The sequence below is a fragment of the Phacochoerus africanus genome, chromosome 10 (genome assembly GCF_016906955.1).
Source record: "Phacochoerus africanus isolate WHEZ1 chromosome 10, ROS_Pafr_v1, whole genome shotgun sequence".
NCBI lineage: Eukaryota > Metazoa > Chordata > Mammalia > Artiodactyla > Suidae > Phacochoerus > Phacochoerus africanus.
This window is the reverse complement of record NC_062553.1, coordinates 104,519,331-104,536,866: the sequence shown is the minus strand read 5'-3', so window position 1 is coordinate 104,536,866 and position 17,536 is coordinate 104,519,331. Positions and strand designations below refer to the sequence as shown.

The 17,536-nt window shown below is 39.4% G+C and overlaps 1 protein-coding gene and 1 pseudogene across 1 annotated transcript in view; both read left to right on the top strand.

Annotated features, from left to right (window-relative positions):
- The first annotated feature begins 7,284 nt into the window (after positions 1-7,284).
- USP53 (ubiquitin specific peptidase 53) overlaps positions 7,285-17,536 on the top strand; it is a 61,483-nt gene continuing 51,231 nt past the window's right edge. Inside the window, exon 1 of the mRNA XM_047798587.1 lies at positions 7,285-7,511. The gene's annotated coding sequence lies outside the window, so the exon portion shown is untranslated. The remainder of the gene's footprint in view (positions 7,512-17,536) is intronic.
- Positions 13,646-16,098, top strand: LOC125137669 (transmembrane protein 41A-like; annotated as a pseudogene).

The following is a 17,536-nucleotide window of genomic DNA, read 5'->3' as shown; positions in this document are numbered from 1 at the left end:
GATATCATATTCCCTTTTGATTTTATTTATTTATTTTTTAATTTTTATTTTTGTCTTTTTTTGTCCCACAGCATATGGAGGTTCCCAGGCTAGGGGTCTAATTGGGGCTACAGCTGCCAGCCTACACCAAAGCCACAGCAACGCCAGATCCAAGCTGGGTCTGCGACTTACACCACAGCTCATGGCAACAGCAGATCCTTAGCCCACTGAGTGAGGCCAGGGATCAAACCCACAACCTCATGGTTCCTAGTCCCAATTCGGATTCATTTCCACTGCGCCACAACAGGAATTCCTCCCTTTTGATTTTAAATCAGAGCCAAACAAGTTTAAACCAAAGGCTCAAGCATATTTCTGTTCTTTAGCTTTCATTCTTTACATTCTACTCATATTTAATTTCTTATAGCTCTGCTTCTTTTTCTTATATTTGACCATGTTTTATATTACATGTTAGAATTCATTTTGTTTTATTTTATTTTTTAGAATTTACTTTAAATCTTTGTAGGATACAGTGATGCATAATAAAATAGTTAATGAATGAATGAGTGGATTAGTTTAATACTAGGCCTTCAAAAAGTTGAGAGTACGGAATACTTCTAGCTTTAAAACACAAAAGATATTATAGAAGAGAGAAAATAGATTTCTGTTGCTGCAAAGGACAGAAATAAGGCCAGTGTGTAGAAATTACTAAGAGGTGATTTCAACCCTTTGTGATGAAAATTTCTTAAGAGTTAAAAGAAGTCTTAAAAAGGAAAAGAATGCCCCATAAAGCATCAGGTTTTCTATCACTGTCACTATATTTGAACAAAGGGTGGACAGCCACTGGCAGGGATGATCCTTTAGTGAGTGGGAGGCTGGACCAGATGGAATCTAAAGTCTCCTGCATCACTGGGATTATAATAAAATACATACTACAGCAAGAAAAACAACATATAGGTTCTAACAGCATCACATTATCATTAATGACAGCAGTATTGGTAATCATAATAACAACACTAATGGCCATAATAACACAGTATAAGACCTTACAGTTGCTTTTATCTGGGGCATTATCAAAAGACAGCATTTATAGGTATTATTTCTCACCTCAATTTTACAGATAAGAAAATTAGGATGTTTCAAAGTGAAATAACAAACAAAGGTAATGAAATTGCCTAAGCTGACAATAAGTCAGCAAAAATTAAGGAGGCTACTGGTTAAACCACTAACTGTAGTTAACTAGCTAATGCTGATTTTGGTAAAGCAGAGGTTTAGAAAGATTGGGATGTATGGCCAGTAAAGTTTTGGCTATGGAAGAGCTGGCTAAGATGTCATGGATGTTAAATATGATCTTCTGATGTTTAAACAAAATGTCATGTTACAGAGCTTTGAGAAGTCCAATGAACACAACACTTGAATTCCATATTTTATAAGAGGATAGAGGTCCTTCAGGGACGTTCTCTCTCCTGCCTTCCCCATATCTGCCTTATTTTTCCAGACTAGATATTATAAATGAAAAGGCACATTACCACAAGCACCTCTGAGGTCACATTTTTTTTTTTCTTTTTTTGGCTGCACCCTTGGCATATGGAAGTTCCTGGGCCAGGGCTTGAACTCATGCTACAGCAGTGACAATGCCAGATACTTAAACCACTGAGCCACGAGGGAACTCTTGAGCTCACATTTTTATAGTTTTGCAATCAGAGGAAAAAAATGGATCTTTTCTGAAAGCTCTAATTTGAAAACTCCTGAGAAAGGATGCTAGTTAGCCTGAATTACCCCTACATCAGTAGCTACAGCCAAAAAAATAGTAAAATGCCTACATGAAGTTATAACCATCCTGTGATTCAGTGGTGTGGATCTAGTACTTAAAAGCAGGAAAAGACAAAGCAATATATGTCCACAATACATATTTCCTTAATTGAAAAAACTGAAATGTATATTAACCAGACACTCCTTAATACATTTTTGAAACAGTTTTTCAGATGTGCACATAGTAAAAAATTAGGTTTTCTAAGCTTCTTAGAGATTACTTGATTAAAAATATAATTTTATCTCATTTTTGTTACTATCCTCTTATTTCCTTTTTTCCCCCCCAAATGGTTTTCATCATCTCCAGACATTAGTTAATTTGGCCATAATATGACTCTACTTCTGGTTCTAATTGTAAGAAGCTACTTAGGATGGAAGGGTAATTCATGGAAAGCATCTGAATACTAACCGCAGACCAGCAGTCTTCCAGAGACACTCTTAGCGATGACAATTTCTCTCCAGGTGTCTTCACTCTGATCTCGGTAACGGTATACTTTAATTTTGTAGAAATAAAAAAAGAAGAAAAGAAAGCTTTATTTTAACTTTTCATTCAGTGACTTATTGTAGATACTAATTCAGATATCAAACTTTTTAAGAAAATTTTTATAGTTGATTTACAATGTTCTGTCAATTTCTGCTGTATAGCAAAGTGACCCAGTTATACACACACACACATGCACACACACACATATATACACACATTCTTTTTCTCCACCATGTTTCATCACAAGTGATTGGATTTAGTGCCCTGCACTATACAGCAGGACCTCATTGCTTATCCTTTCTAAAAGTAATAGTCTGCATCAACTAACTCCAAAGTCACAGTCCATCCTACTCCCTCTCTCTCCCCCTGGCAACAATGAGTCTGTTCTCTATGTCCATAAATCTATTGAACAACTCTTTATTGATGTTTACTCTGTGCCATTGCATTAGATTCTACAGAAAGAATGAAGATCAAGAGAGGCCTTTCATGGGATTTGCTTCCTAGATAGTGAGAAAGATAATAAACAAGCAGATTAATAAGCGAAATAACTACAGGTTGTGAAAAAATGATATGAGATGAATAAACAGAACACTGTGATAGCAATAAACAGGGAGTTCTAGGTCAAGGATGACTTTTCTAAGAAGATGGAATTAAAACTGAAGAAGAGAGGATGAAAAGGAGTCAGCCAGTTGGAGATTCAGGAGAAGGTGCTGTAAGTCAGGGTTTCTCAACCTGTGCACTATCGACATTTTGAATCATATAATTCTTTGTTGTAGGGGACTGTTTTTTCCACTGTGGGATGTTTAGCAGCATCATTGGCCTCAATGGATGGGATAACAATAGTGGCATCCTCTCTACCCTAACAGTGACAACCAGAAATGTATTAGCCTTTGCCAAATATCCCCTTAAAGACAAAATCATTCCCAGTTGAAAATCACTGTTCTAGGCATAGGGAATAAAGAATGCAAAATACTCAAGTTAGGGAGTTAGGGAGGTAAGGATAGACCGAGGTCTGTAGGCCTTGACAAGAATTTGGATTTTTTATATTAATAGTAAGTTCTTGAACAATTTTAAGTTGGGAAGTAACGTGGATATTTTAAATAGACTACTTTGGCTTCTGTGCGCAAAACAGATTTAAAACCATGAGGATAAATGAGATCTTATGACCAGGCACTGAAGAACACCATCATTCAGAAGATAAAAGTAGACTGGAAAGTGTAAAAAGAAAGCAGATTGAAAAGGAACAACCAAAGAGGTTGGAGGAAAGCCATGAGAGAGAATGGTATTACAAAAATTAGGATGTGAGTCAAGGAGGAAGCAGCCAATTGTGACTAGATTTTTCTGGTTGGCCTCATCATTAAGTCACAGACTGAAGATTTCTCTGGAATTGCACTGGTTTAGCTCATCTTCTTGCCTAACTACAGTTTCCCCTACAAATCTTCTGTATATAGTTCCAAACTAAACATCCTGTTCAAGAACTTACAAAGGGTTCCTATTATAGCCCTGCCACAATAGGCCTTTTTCATTTGTTTCTAAAATTTTGCTGGTGAAGTAGTCATGTCTCCTCCTCAGTGTCTTCAAATGTGCCTACCCATGAACTTTTCAAGCTCATCTCTGATTTCCCACAGAAGTCTTCCCTAACAATTCTGGTCCACAGAGATGTCTCCATTCTCTAAAATATCAACAAAACTTCCAATGTCTCAGTCTATCCAAAGAACACTTGAAGTTTTATGCCCTGGAAATAGAAAAATAAAAAAAAATATATGGTCCTTGATCTCTAGAAGCTTACTAAGAAAATAACACTCACCAATCCTCAACATTTCCTTAATACATTTAGAATAAAGTTTGTTTCATATGCAATCCTGAGTCAGACATTCAGCTACCACTGCTCTATACTTCTGTACTTCACCCTCCTCAGCTCAGTCATGGTTTGCTACACCTTCAACTCTTGATTACCTCCTGGAACTATTGGATCACAGCTCCTCAGGATAGAAGAACGCTACTCCTACCACTTAGTGATAAGGTGAATATTGCCACAAGATGGTACATCTCCCAAAGTCTGAGTTATAACCACGCCAGAATAATAGTAAGAGGTGTGTTAAGTATGGTGGTATTGATGATATAAACTTTGACTAGGCCTCAGTCAAGAAATATAAGGTGGTCTATGGCATTCCAAGTATGTTCTCTTTCATGATCGTAAGCCAGTGTGAGGTGCAAAGATCTTTCTTCACTAATTTGGTCCACCCAATAAATAACTATTGAATCAAACATATACATACATCCCTGAAAGACAAACTGTAATTCTCAGAGGCAATACATTTAAAACCTATGTTGTGACATTTCTAACTACAAAGTCTTCTAGCAGCAACTCCTGTCCTAAAATGCAGTACACTGTCAATTTTCCTTTCTTGCCATGATTCTTCTTCAGACTGCCCTTTTTATGCTTAATTTGTGACCCATTAAAACCCAGTACTTAGATGTGCCACAAACTGGTAGAAAGTTTGAAATTACATGAATAAAGTATATAGTCAGGATTTAGTCAAATTCTTGAGCAGGGTGAACTGAAGGGCATTCTTCTATAATCTCTAAATGAGGGAGATAGTATTGAGTGGTTATTATCCACAGTTCAAATTATTTTTCAAGAATGAAGGTGGGGGTTGCTCTGTCAGTTACATTTGCAAAGAGATAATTACAGTACAATATAATTGTTAGAAATACATCTAAAAAGGGTGAAGGAAAGGCAGGTCTGAGTCAGGAAGTTATGAAAAGTTCCATGGTGGAAGTAAGTATTCAACTAAGACCTCAAGGATCTTGAGAATCTAGCAGAATCACAGAAGAACAAGGAATTCAGTGTAACTGGTGTGGAGTAAATGGGCAAGAATGGTAGATGAGATTAACAGTATGGGGCTAGATCATAAAAGTGATGGGGAGCCCCTGAAAAAATCTTGGCAGAGGAATATCATGTTAGAAATATTATTAATAGACTAGAGGTTGGACTCAAGTGGGATATAACTAGAGGCTGTTGAAACAGTCCAAGGTAGAGGAGTCAGAAGAGATGATGAGTACTTGATGGATTAAGACAGTGAGAGCAGAGATTAAAAAGAGGGTTTGATTCCACAGATCCTTAAGGAGATCAGTCAATAGAGTTTGATATTAGGATAGAGGAATTAAGGAAATGTAATATAAAGGCACCCATAGACTCTTGACTTGGGCAACTGGATGCTATTATCTGAAATACAGATGAAAGTGGGCTAGGTTTCAGATGGGTGGGAAGAGATAAGGCACTAGGGGTAAGGAGTAGTAAAGATGCTCATGTCAATTTGGAACATACTTAAACTGCCTGTATGAAATTCAAATGAAGATGCTGTTGCTTAAAAGGGTCTACTCTGAAGATAGATACTTGGGAGTCCTTGGTGCCCTGGATAGCTGGTAAGTAAGTTCATCATGGGGAAGCTACTGCTGAAGGACAGGAGTAACAACAAAAGAAAATGGAGAGTTGGGGAACACAGAGGGCACATATTAAAAAAAAATATATTTAAAAATGCATCAGAGAGGTAGTGGCAGAAATAGCAGAAAGCGGCACTATGGAAACCAAGGAGAGAGTTAATGGTGCTATTTTTTAAATGTAGAGTTTTTTTCCCTTCTCCAAAAGTTTTAAATTTCCTGAAGGCAGGGACCATATCTTAAATTTCACTTTATTTTCTTCAGTGGCCAATTCAATAAAGGGAACATAGTAAATGCTCAATAAATTCTCAGTGATTCAGTCTCAGGTACTATTCACCTATACCAATCTAAAATGTTTCTTCAGATAAACATTTAGAAGTACCTATGAGTTTAGTTAAATTGATTTTTATAATCTGTATGTTCTACCTGCAACAGCTTAGAAATGAGTTCCAAACCTTACTTACTACTTATTGAGAGCAATCTTTGATACTAAAGATAACAGTGAATTTTTCCTTTACTATCATTTGTAAGAAATATGTTATGGGGGTTCTCGCTGTGGCTCAAGATAATGAACCCGACCAGTATTCATGAGGACGTGGGTTCAATCTTTGGCCTCGCTCAGTGGGTCTGGGATCCCCGCCTGCAGTGAGATGTGGTGTAGGTGGCAGGAGCTAATCTGGATCTGGCCATTGCTGTGACTCTGAAGTAGACTGGCAGATACAGCTCTGATTCAACCCCTAGCCTGGGAACTTCCGTATGCCACGGGGTACGGCCCTAAAATCCGCACCCCCCCAAAACAAAAAGAATTATGTTATTATTGAACAAAGTTTAGCCCATTTTCCAAGCTTTAGCTTGCAACTTAAAACCTGTTGAGAGTACAGTATGGAGGTAGCCAATTTTTTCTCACAATTAACCATTAACCAGGTCAACGTGTTATAAAAGCTTTCATTTTATTAATAGTCACGAAACAACAAACTGGGTGATATACATTTAAGCCAATGGAAGCCATTTAACTGCAAATATTGTAATGATTCACAGAAAGCTAAAGAGACCTGTGTATTCACATGGGGTTTCGATGCCAGGCAATAGTTTTCTCTGAGGTAACAACACCTAACTTATACGGCAGTCGTTGGTGGATTCGCGTCCCTGAGCTTAGAAAATACTGAATAAATGACCAAGACTACCGGAATAATCACCTCTACTTGAGGAACTATCCCTTCCTTCCCTCTACACCACACAGACCAACCTGCAGCCACTTTCCTCCAACAGAGAAGCCCCAGCAGCCCGCTCCCGACTTAGGAAAAATGGTCAAGCTTCTGCTCTCGCGGGATCTGGCGCCTCGGAGTAAGTCGACTGGTTCGCGCGCCCCATCTAACCCCCGCGGGAATACAGTTCCGCAGGTCTGGAAAACCGGGAAATCGCCTGCGGGGGGCGGGGCCGGCTTGGTGTGCGGGAAGGCGAGGCCAGCTCCGGGGGGGCGGGGTAGGGGTGAGGCGGGGAGAAGGGCGGAGCTACCAGGACCTGTTGATCGCAGGTGTCACTGCCCTCACTGGCCCTGGAGTGCTGAGGCGTGTGCGCATGCTCCGTGCGCTGGGTCGAGCTCTAGGCGGCAGAGACCAGTAGCCTCTGCTCCAGTTCCCGGTGAGCCTCGGTTACGGTGGCAGCTGTTTGTCTATCAGCTTGGTGTCGACCTCAGGCGGAGCTAGGCCAACGGGAGGTAGCTCTGTAGAAGTAGAAGGCCATTATTTCTCTACCTGGACCGCATACTATTCTCGCTGAAAGGGCAGAGCTCAAGGTAAGTCTACAAAACTAGTCCCTGGATGAGGATCCTACGACCTGCTCCCACACGGGCCTGACTGGAATACCCTCATTCCAGCCTCAGACCTGGTCTCTCCCCTCGCAGCCCTGCGACCTCCTCCCCAAGTCCACCCTCCTCGGGGCAGACTCAGGGCTCGTTGCCGGGTTTCAGGCGCCCGAGGTCATGCAGCCCTCCCGCTTACTCCCCACCGGGTCGGGGATTTGGCGGAGATGCCTTTGGCCAGGGTAAAGGCGCCCGCGCGGAAGGAGGGGGTGCTTTTCTTACTGGGTCTTGGTTGTTAATTGTTGCAGTGTTTGAGGGCGTGCCAGGGGCAGAAACTGCGGTCCCACTGGGCCGTTTAGTGCGTTGGGGTTACGAATATTATCCTTACTTGGCGCCTGTCCCTCAGTTCCAAGCCACTGCCTCTCCGGAGCAGCAGCTTTTTAAAGGGATCCAGGTGGTTATGTTCGTGTCTTGGGAGAAGATATGATTTGTGAGAATCTTTGGGCTGGTGGTTTCTGGGTGGTAGTAATAATTTATAAAGTTAATGTTTAGCTTTTAAATGGCGACTTATGGGACGTTTACCAAACTACTTTTAAACATCTTTGAAGAACAGGAAGTACCTGCACAGGTGTAACAGGGAGGATTTGTTTCTGAAGCCTGCAAACCGAGCGTGCTCTGAGGTTTTGCTATCCTGCTACAGGTTTTCTTATCAATGCAAAGTCTGATTAATGCTTATAAATGTACTGCAAGGCTTTATTTGTTGGATAGCAGAGTTTGCCAAATGTTTTCTCATCTGGAAAAAAAATGTATATTTTTGCAAGGAGTTTTAAAAGGCTATTTCTGAGTGATACTTAAATTTAGGAGGTTTTTTATGATCATGGTCTGATTCGCTTTTAGTTCGGTTCTTTAAAGAAAAGCATTGCTAATTCTCCATATTTAAAAGGAGGAGAAATCGCTAACAGTTCAGATTGGAATGGACTTTTGGCTAAATTAATACTTGTGTTTAGTTTTATTTTCTGTTCTTTTCAGTTCCATGATGATGGTCTAGGCAGAAATCTTAATCTTGTTAGAGAAATTAAACCAAATGAAATTTATTTTACAAAAGTAATGTGTGATTTATCTGCCACTGTCTTAAGAATTCCAAATAGACAAACTCACAGCAGGTAGGAGTTAATTACACTCCTGAAAAAACAAGGTTTTTGTTTTTATTTTATACTTTAGAGGCTTTTTTTTTTTTCTTTTCACCGCCACACCTGTGGCATATGGAAATTGCCCTCCTGGGGGTCAAATCTGAGCTGCAGCTGGGGCCTGTGCCACAGCCTTGGCAACACCTGATCCTTAACCCACTGAGTGAGGTCAGGGATTGAATCCACATCCTCACAGAGACAACGTTGGGTCCTTAACCCACTTTGCCGCAAGGGAACTCTTGAGTTTTCTTTAAATAATAAGAATACTACATATATAGGATATTTAGGCAAAAAGTATCAGTTCTTTGCTTCTCCAGATTAACCCATGTCCTCTCTCTTAAACTAGGGATCTTCAATTAAAACTACGGTCAGTGGTTAGATCTGACAGCAACGCCAGATCGCCAACCCACTGAGGGAGGCCAGGGATCAAACCCGAATCCTCATGGATACTGGTCAGACTCATTACCACTGAGCCACAACAGGAACTTACTTTTCTTTTTTTAATACCCTCAATTTTATTTTATACTTCACAAACATTATTCTGAGGGGTCCAAAGTATTCACTACCACCAAAGGTGTCCATGACATACACAAGAGTACCACAAACCATTGCATCTGGTTGAAGATTTTTTTTTTTTCTTGAAGAATTTTTGTTTTACATGAGTCACTTAAGAAAATTTGCTTTGTGATTTTTAATTCATTAGAAAATAACATGTTATGCAACATAGACCATATTTCAGTATCTTTACTGTTTTTAATGAATTAAGTCAGTTATCTGAGTTCTCACGGTATTTTTGAATTAATTTGGAAATAACTACATTAGTCGTCTATTTTTGCGAATATTAACCTGCAAAAAGCAGTTTGAAGAAATACTTTTCCTTTGGAATTTATAAGTTTTTAAATTGTGCTTTTCTGATTCAGCAAATTTGTTCAATAAATATTTTATTGACCTAGTGTTGTATGCTAAGCAATAGAGATTGGAAAATTAATGGCATTGTTGAAGTAGTCAGAAATATGAGTTCTTCCTTTCCTAAGCCTCATCTCTGACTACTCCCATTCTTCCCCCAACTACGTTGGTTTCCAAAGATAAAAGTCTCTCTCTCTCTCTTTTTTTTTTTTTTTTCCAATATTCTTGCCTTTGTGAGATGCTGCTTCTCTTCTTTTCTGACTTCCTAGTCCCCCACCCCCACCCCCTGTGATTGGGCAGGGGGCAGATTTCTTCATCTTTGTGTTACCACTGTTCTTTGTACAATTGTATTGTTAAAGGTTTAAACTGTGTTGCTGTAGAAGAAGGACTGAATAAGCGAATGAAGGAGATATGTGTATTGCATCTTTAGTGTGAGAAGAATACTGGATGGACAACACAAGGGTTGGTAATGCTGGAGGTGGGGGAGCATTCTTGTGACCCAGAGACATGATGAGAACAGTGTCAAGGTGCATTTTAAGTGCTCTAGTTATTGTTTATGGCTGGATGGATCATCATGTTATTTATGAGTTAAAATTGTCAGGAAGGAACTTTTGTATTATTTTTCCAAAAAATTGTACATAGGTTGAATTTTTCTAAATTAAATCTTTTCTGAGGAGTTACCTTCATGGCTCAGTGGTTTGTGAACCCGACTAAGATCCATGAGGATGCAGGTTCAATCCCTGGCTTCACTCAGTGGGTCAGCAATCTGGCATTGCTGTGAGCTGTGGTATGGCTCGGATCCTAAGTTGCTGTGGCTGTGGCATAGGCCGGCAGCTTTAGCTTCAATTCGACCCCTACCCTGGGGACTTCCATATGCTGCGGGTGGGGCTCTAAAAAGTAAAAAAAATCTCTGTTACTTACATTATTTTAGCGTTGCTTTCTCTTTACTCTGAAGCATTGTCTTCTAACATTTAATTTCATTTCTTCTTTTCTAGTCCAGACAGTTTATAAATGAACGTTTAAAATCCATGGCAAATCTGCTTTTACTGTAAAGTGAAGCATTCCCAAATATTTTTTGTAAATTAGAATTTTTCATACTTTAAATTTCCTTAAAGAAGGATAGCTCTGTAAATAGCTTGTTTTCTACTAAGAATGACTTATTAATGAATTTTAAAACTTAGAAATTAATAGTTTATTGTACAGTTTATCTGATGCCACTAATCTGGATTAAGGCTTTAGTCAAGATTGATACTCCCGTTTAAGGGAATGGAGAAAGATAACCAAATGGGGTATAAAATAGCATAATACAGTTTTTACTTTTTATTCAAATGTGTGTTTCTATTGTTAAAAACCATTTTATATCAAGGATTGTGTTTTTGCTGTCATTGTAATTAGCTTGCCTTTACTGACTGCCTTCTATGTTTTAGGCATTTATTAGATATTTTAGGCATGCTTTAAGATTCTTATCATAACTCTATGAACCTTTTTAGATTTTGATTATAGATGATGGACCTGATCTGCTTTTTAACTGATCTGCCTTTTAATGATTGAGTAGTAGAGTAATGTGCTGTACTGGTGGAAATTTTTCAAAGGTAGAATAATTGGGAATCACGAGGTTAGTATCAGAAGGTGGATTCTATCCTTGTCAAGAACCCATCAAGGCATTCTTTGTTTACTAGATACTTTGTTTTGGCTTCTTCTAAACTTCTTAGCCTGCATAATAAACTCTTGCCTCTGTAATGATGGCCTTCTGCTTTTAGGGAGGAAACTGTTTGAACCCTAGAAGATTTTTCCTTCTATAAGGTACTGCTTTATAGGCCTGAGATAATCTTATTCCCTTGTCAGAATAGTACTGACACTAACCTAGCTGCCAGGTGGTGGGAAAGTGCCTAGGTCATATTCGTTAGGAATACTGATTTCAGAGGGTTTGTTAATTGAGATTTCATTTTATTTCCTGAGAATCATTCAATAATTTAATGACTACCTTCCACGTGTACTGTGCATTATTCTAGATGCTTGGGATTCATTTTATATTCTAAGAGGATTAGAAACAATAATAAATATAATAAGTTAATTTACTATATTGGTGAAGAATGCCAAGAAGAAAGGAAGAAGTAGAGCAGGACAAAGGGAACTGGGTATGTGGAGTGGGTTGCAATTTTAAATAAGTTTAGGCCTCATCTAGAAGATGATTGTTGAGCCAAGCAATCATGAAGTTACCCAGGGAGAAGCCATGTGGTTATTAAGGGGACGTGTATTCCAGGCAGAAGAATTGATAGTGCAAAGGTTTTAGAGAAGGAGTTTGCATGGTTTGTTCAGGAATGTCAAGGAGGCCTATGTAGCTGAAATGGAAAATGTAAACGGAAGGTAGTAAGAGATGAAGTTTAGAGATGAGAGGGTAGGCAGATGTTACATAATAAGAAATAGATATTTGGTCTCTGGCCATTTCTGGCACACAACTGCTAAAATGCTTGGTAACTCCAAAGTGATAATTGTTTTTGTTTGTTTGTTTGTTTGTTTAGTGCTAATGAGATGACTAGTGGCTGGGGGATAGCCTCAGGAGAAGAGGCTGGTTGCTAGGGAACTAACCACGTGATTAGTGGACTGGAACTTTTCAGCTATACCCTCCCACCATCTCAGGGAGGGGAGAGTGGTAGAGATTGATAATGACCAAATATTTAACCCAAGCATGACAAAAAATCCTAACCGAAGTGGTTTGGAAAGATTTTGGGTTGGTGAACTTGTGGAGGTGCTGGGAGGGAGGTGTTTCTTGAGAAGGCATGGAAGCTTCATACTCTTTCCCGAAAACTTTGCCCTGTGCAGCTCTTTCATCTACCTGTTCCTGAGTTGCTGTGTTTTTTTTAAATAATAAACTTGAAATCTACTCAAGTAAGCTTTTTTTCTAGAGCCATGCTAGCAAGTTAATTGAATTCATGGAATAATTCCGTGGGAACCCCTAATTTATTGGTGGCCAGTAAGAAGTACAGGTGACACTTGTGGTTGGTATCTAAAATTGGAGGTTAGTCTCGTGGGACTGAGCCTTTGATATGTGGAATCTAGTACCAACTTCGATAGTGTTAAAGTGTCCACTGAGAGTTAAAGAATTGTTTGTTGTGGAAAAACCCATACATCTGGTCTCAGAAGTGGTGTGAGAGCACAGGAGAAAGTTTTTTTACTTTTATCAGATATTATTGGCTTTGCAGTTTAATCTGCATGTAATAAGGATGTGTTGCAAGGTTTTGAGCAAAGGGATGACATTTTGACTTAATTTTAGAGAGATTTCTTTGTCTAATCTTGAGGATAGACTCAAAGGAGTAAGGGTAGAAGTTAGGAGACAGAAGGCTCTTCTAGTAGTCCCGACAAGATCTGATGATGGGTAAGACCAGAAATATAGAAGTGGAGATGGTGAGAATTGGTCATACTCTGACTGAGATATGCAAGAAAGAGAAGTCAAAGACGATCCTAAGATATTTGTTCTGAGCAACTGTAATGAAGTTACCATCAGTTAAGATGGGGAAAAAGTGATAGTAAAGCAAGAGTTCAGTTTGGGGTTTTGTCAAGGTAATGTTAGGTTATGCCTGTTTTGGCATAATTTTCTTCTGAAGATAATGTCTTAAAGCAGATTGCCATAAGCCATTGCTTTTAATGTTCATCCTCTATATTCTGGATATACATACACTCTTTTTCTTTAGTTACAAGTGAAAACTGGTGATTAATAAAATACACAAGAAAGCACAATTCTTTATCAGACACAAATACGTTGAGCAAAAAAAATACAAAACATTGAAAATTACTTAAAATTTGATGTTTTTGTTGTTGGAGATGTAGTTTGTCCTAATTATTTTAATTTTGTTTTCTGAGTTTTTTAAAGTTTCTAATGCCACTTCCTCCATTTGTAGAGTGACAGTGGTTTTCTATGTCAAAGGATATCTATCTTTCAATTATCTTTCTTACTATAATCCTTCAATTTTATAAAAATGAGAGATCTAAAATAAATGAGTTTTCTTAAAATTACTTTAGCTTGCTATAGACCTCTTCAGCTTGCTATCCAGTTATCTAACATAAGGCCTTAAATACTTTTTTCTAGTAAGATGGGCATTTGTAGTATATCATTGAAAAGTCTTCAGTGTCTTCCTTGAGTAGCTATATTGCTTATTAGTAAAAAAAAAAATGTTAGAATGAAATTTCACTTTACAGTTGAATGACCAAGTTAGGGTATTATTAAGAATATGTTTCAACGTGAGCAGTTAGGAACCTGGGGCTGCTTCCACACTCATCTGTGGACCTGAGGATTGGGGTGAGGGTGCCCAGATGCGTCCCCTGCTTGGTCTCCTTCTGGTCTTTGCCTTGTATTTGCTGTCGACACAATTGCCCCGTGGACTGACACTAGGCTCAGCCGAGGAGGCTGGAGACAGTTCACTATGGTTCCCCGTGGATGTGGAGGAGCTGCGGGAACTCTTTGAGTTCCTTTGAGAGTACTGGAAAGAGCACCAGGCCTATGTGTTCCTACTCCTTTGCAGTGTCTACCTCTACAAACAGGGCTTTGCCATCCCCAGCTCCAGCTTCCTACATGTCTTCCTCCTCCCTCAACATTCAGCTTAGGCTGGATCCACTTAAGCAGTTTCTTTGTTGGAAACTGGAAGAAAAGCAAACATGTCTGTCCTGAAGAAGACGGAGAACATGTCAGCTGGTACTTTGTTTGGGCTATGGCTGGGGCTTTTGCTGGGCTGTGTGCTGGCCTCCGTGGGTGCCAGATGCTGCCATTTCTTTCCAGTGTTTTCGGCAAACAGCTGGTGGTCTCCTACTTTCCTGACAAAGTGGCCCTGCTGCAAAGGAAGGTGGAGGAGAACAGAAACAACTTGTTTTTTTTTTTCTTACTGTTTTTGAGACTTTTCCCCATGACGCCAAACCTGTTCTTGAACCTCTTGGCCCTGATTCTGAACATCCCCATCATTCAGGTTTTCTCAGTTCTCATCGGTTTGATCCTGTATAATTTCATCTGTGTGCAGACAGGCTCCATCCTGTCAACCCTTACCTCTCTGGATGCTATTTTCTCCTGGGAAACTGCCTTTAGCTCTGGAACCCTCATTAAAAAATTTAGTCAGGAAAACTTATATTTGAATGAAACAAGCAACACTCATTATGTAAACAGTAGAAAGGACACATGATCTGGATCCTTTGGTTGTGGGGTCCCTGGCCTCTCTTGTTTATTTGTGTAATGGGTGTGGTCCTCTGAAGCCCCCCATTTTTAAATTATTCTCAGCAGATAATTTTGGACTCTGTTCTTCTGTGTGCTCTGCTCTGTCTTTTCATGAAGGACACTCTTCTCTAGAAGGTGAATTATACCAGGTTCTCAAGCCAGTCCTGATTTAGCAGGGTCTTGTAAAACGGATGGCCTCCCAGCACATCCTGTTGATATTTTATTGAATAACAGGGAACTCAGGGTAGTTGTGTTTCTCTCTTGCCACTCCCTGAACTGTCTTGGGAGAGGATGCTGATTGCCCTTGTCCAGGGTGCCTTTTTTGCACAGTGATAGGCTGTTGTGACAAGTCTTTCCCTTTGAAGTTCCTCATGGATTAGTGCAGATAATGACATGTAAACTCACATCACAACACCACTCTTCATCTTGTTAGCCTCCTGAAGACTGTTTCTTTTTTTTTGGCCAATTGACCTACCTCTTCCATAAATCAAGGGAAACAAGCTGATGAACTGCATAGACCTTCCACATGCAGCTCAAAAGCACAGTGATTGCTGTGATGCTCTTTATGTTCAAATGCACTGATGTCACCACCTGTGTCAAATCCCCTCTTGGTTGCATGTCTTGACAATTAAGCTGATAGCAGACAGACTTAAATATGAATGGAGTGAACTATATGTTATAGATAGGTTCTGGAGAAATTCTTACCCATCTGGATGGGCAGAGCCCTTGACTTACCTGAACCAAATGATCACCAGTACATTTTCTGGTCTGTTCTTTCTGTGTAGAAAACTCTCCTCCCTCCTGCTGGGAGAATAGATGCAGTACACTCGGATATCAGCCAGTATACCCTCTGAACACTTTTTTTTTCTTTTTCAACATTTCCTGAGCATTCCTGAGGGATAACTATTTTACTTTTTAATTCAAGGGCGAAAGCTTTATATTGGTTTACTTTGTTGTGTTGTATTTTAATTATCTGTAGCTGTCATTGCTTCCTGTGGCTGAGGTATTGAATTGGCCCAGACTGGGTTAATGCTTCTGAGGACAGAAGGACCTCAGCACCTAAACTGACCACCTCTGGTACCCTGTACAACACAGGAGTAGCTCATCACTTCCTAACAGAGCTATTGCCCTTAGGCACCATCTGCTTGGTTTTTGATTTGGCTTGGCCAATAATCTTGACAAGGTTTTGGGTTTTTTGGTTTTGCTTTTTAGGGCCACAGGTGCAGCATATGGAAGTTCCCAGGCTAGGGGGTTGAATCGGAGCTACAACTGCCAGCCTACACCACAGCCACAGAAACCCTAGATCTGAGCTGCGTCTGCAACTTACACCACAGCTTATGGTGGCGCTGGATCATTAACCCACTGAGCGAGGCCAGGGATTGAACCAGCATCCTTATGTATTCTAGCAGGGTTCATTACCACTGAGCCATGATGGAAACTCTCTTACCAAGGTTTTAATGTAGACCAATTGTTGCACAAGAATTCTTGGTAATACTTGAGTACAAAGAATGAATTTTCCAAGCAGTGTTTTTTGGACATAATATAAATCTAAAAAAACACAAGAACTTCATTTTTAAGGATGTGTTGCCTAAAAAGAAGTTTGGTAACAAGAGCGGGAGTGAGGAGGAGGCCAGCTGGACTTGGAAATCCTGGCTCTTTGTGTTCTGAACTAGGAGGAGGGAAGGGGAGAAACAAGGAAGCTCTTTTCGCTTTGCCCTCTATCAAGATTCTTGGATTTGTCTCTCTCCCTCCTCCCTCAGGATTTTGCAACAATGTGCCTTATCAGTTGTGAGTTTACAAGTAAAGCAATTTCCCAAATAAATGTGAATAAATATTCAAAAAAGTGTATATTTCAATAGTTTTATTAACAGTTGTTTTCTACTACTATAGGATTGTAGGTATTTCTTATTTGCTTTATTTTACATATTTATGTAAAAAATACTATCTTATAATCAAGAAAAAGCAATAAAATTTAAAAGAACAAATAAAGGAGCCTTATGACTTTATCAGCTAGTGTAGTAGTTTCCTAGGGCTGCTGTCACAAAGTACCACAAACCGCTTGGTTTAAAACAATAGAAGTTTATTCTCTCACAGTTCTAGAGGCACGATGTCCAAAACCAAGGTATTGATAGAATTGGTTCCTCCTAGGGCCCTGTGTAGTCTCCTTCTTTACTGCTTTCTAGCTTCTGGTGGTAACTATCAATTCTTGGTGTTCCTTGGCTTGTAGCTGTATCAGTCTAACCTCTGCCTGTCCTCAGCACATGGTGTTCTCTTTGTATGTCTCTGTCTCTTTTTCTAATGATTTCTGCTATAGTTAATTGGATTTGGCCCTATTTTAATGATGTCACCATAACCTAATTACAGCTGCAAAACCATGTTTCCAAATGAGGTCATGTTCACGGGTACTGGAGGCTAGGACTTCAAAATACCTTCTGGGAGGGACGCAATTCAATGATAAATAACATCTAGAATGAGTCCAACTTAAGCTATTATAATTTACCTAGACTGTTCTAGTAGCCTAATAAAATCATTGGTTATTAGAATTCGAATGAATTCCATGTAGCCTAGTCCTCTACATTTTAAATATAGGGGAAAAAATTACAACTACTAAATACTTTAAATTGTATACTAAAGGAGTTTGTGTTGTGGCTCACTAGATTAAGAACCCACCTAGGATCTGTGAGGATGTGGGTTCACTCCCTGGCCTTGCTTAGTAGGTTAAAAGG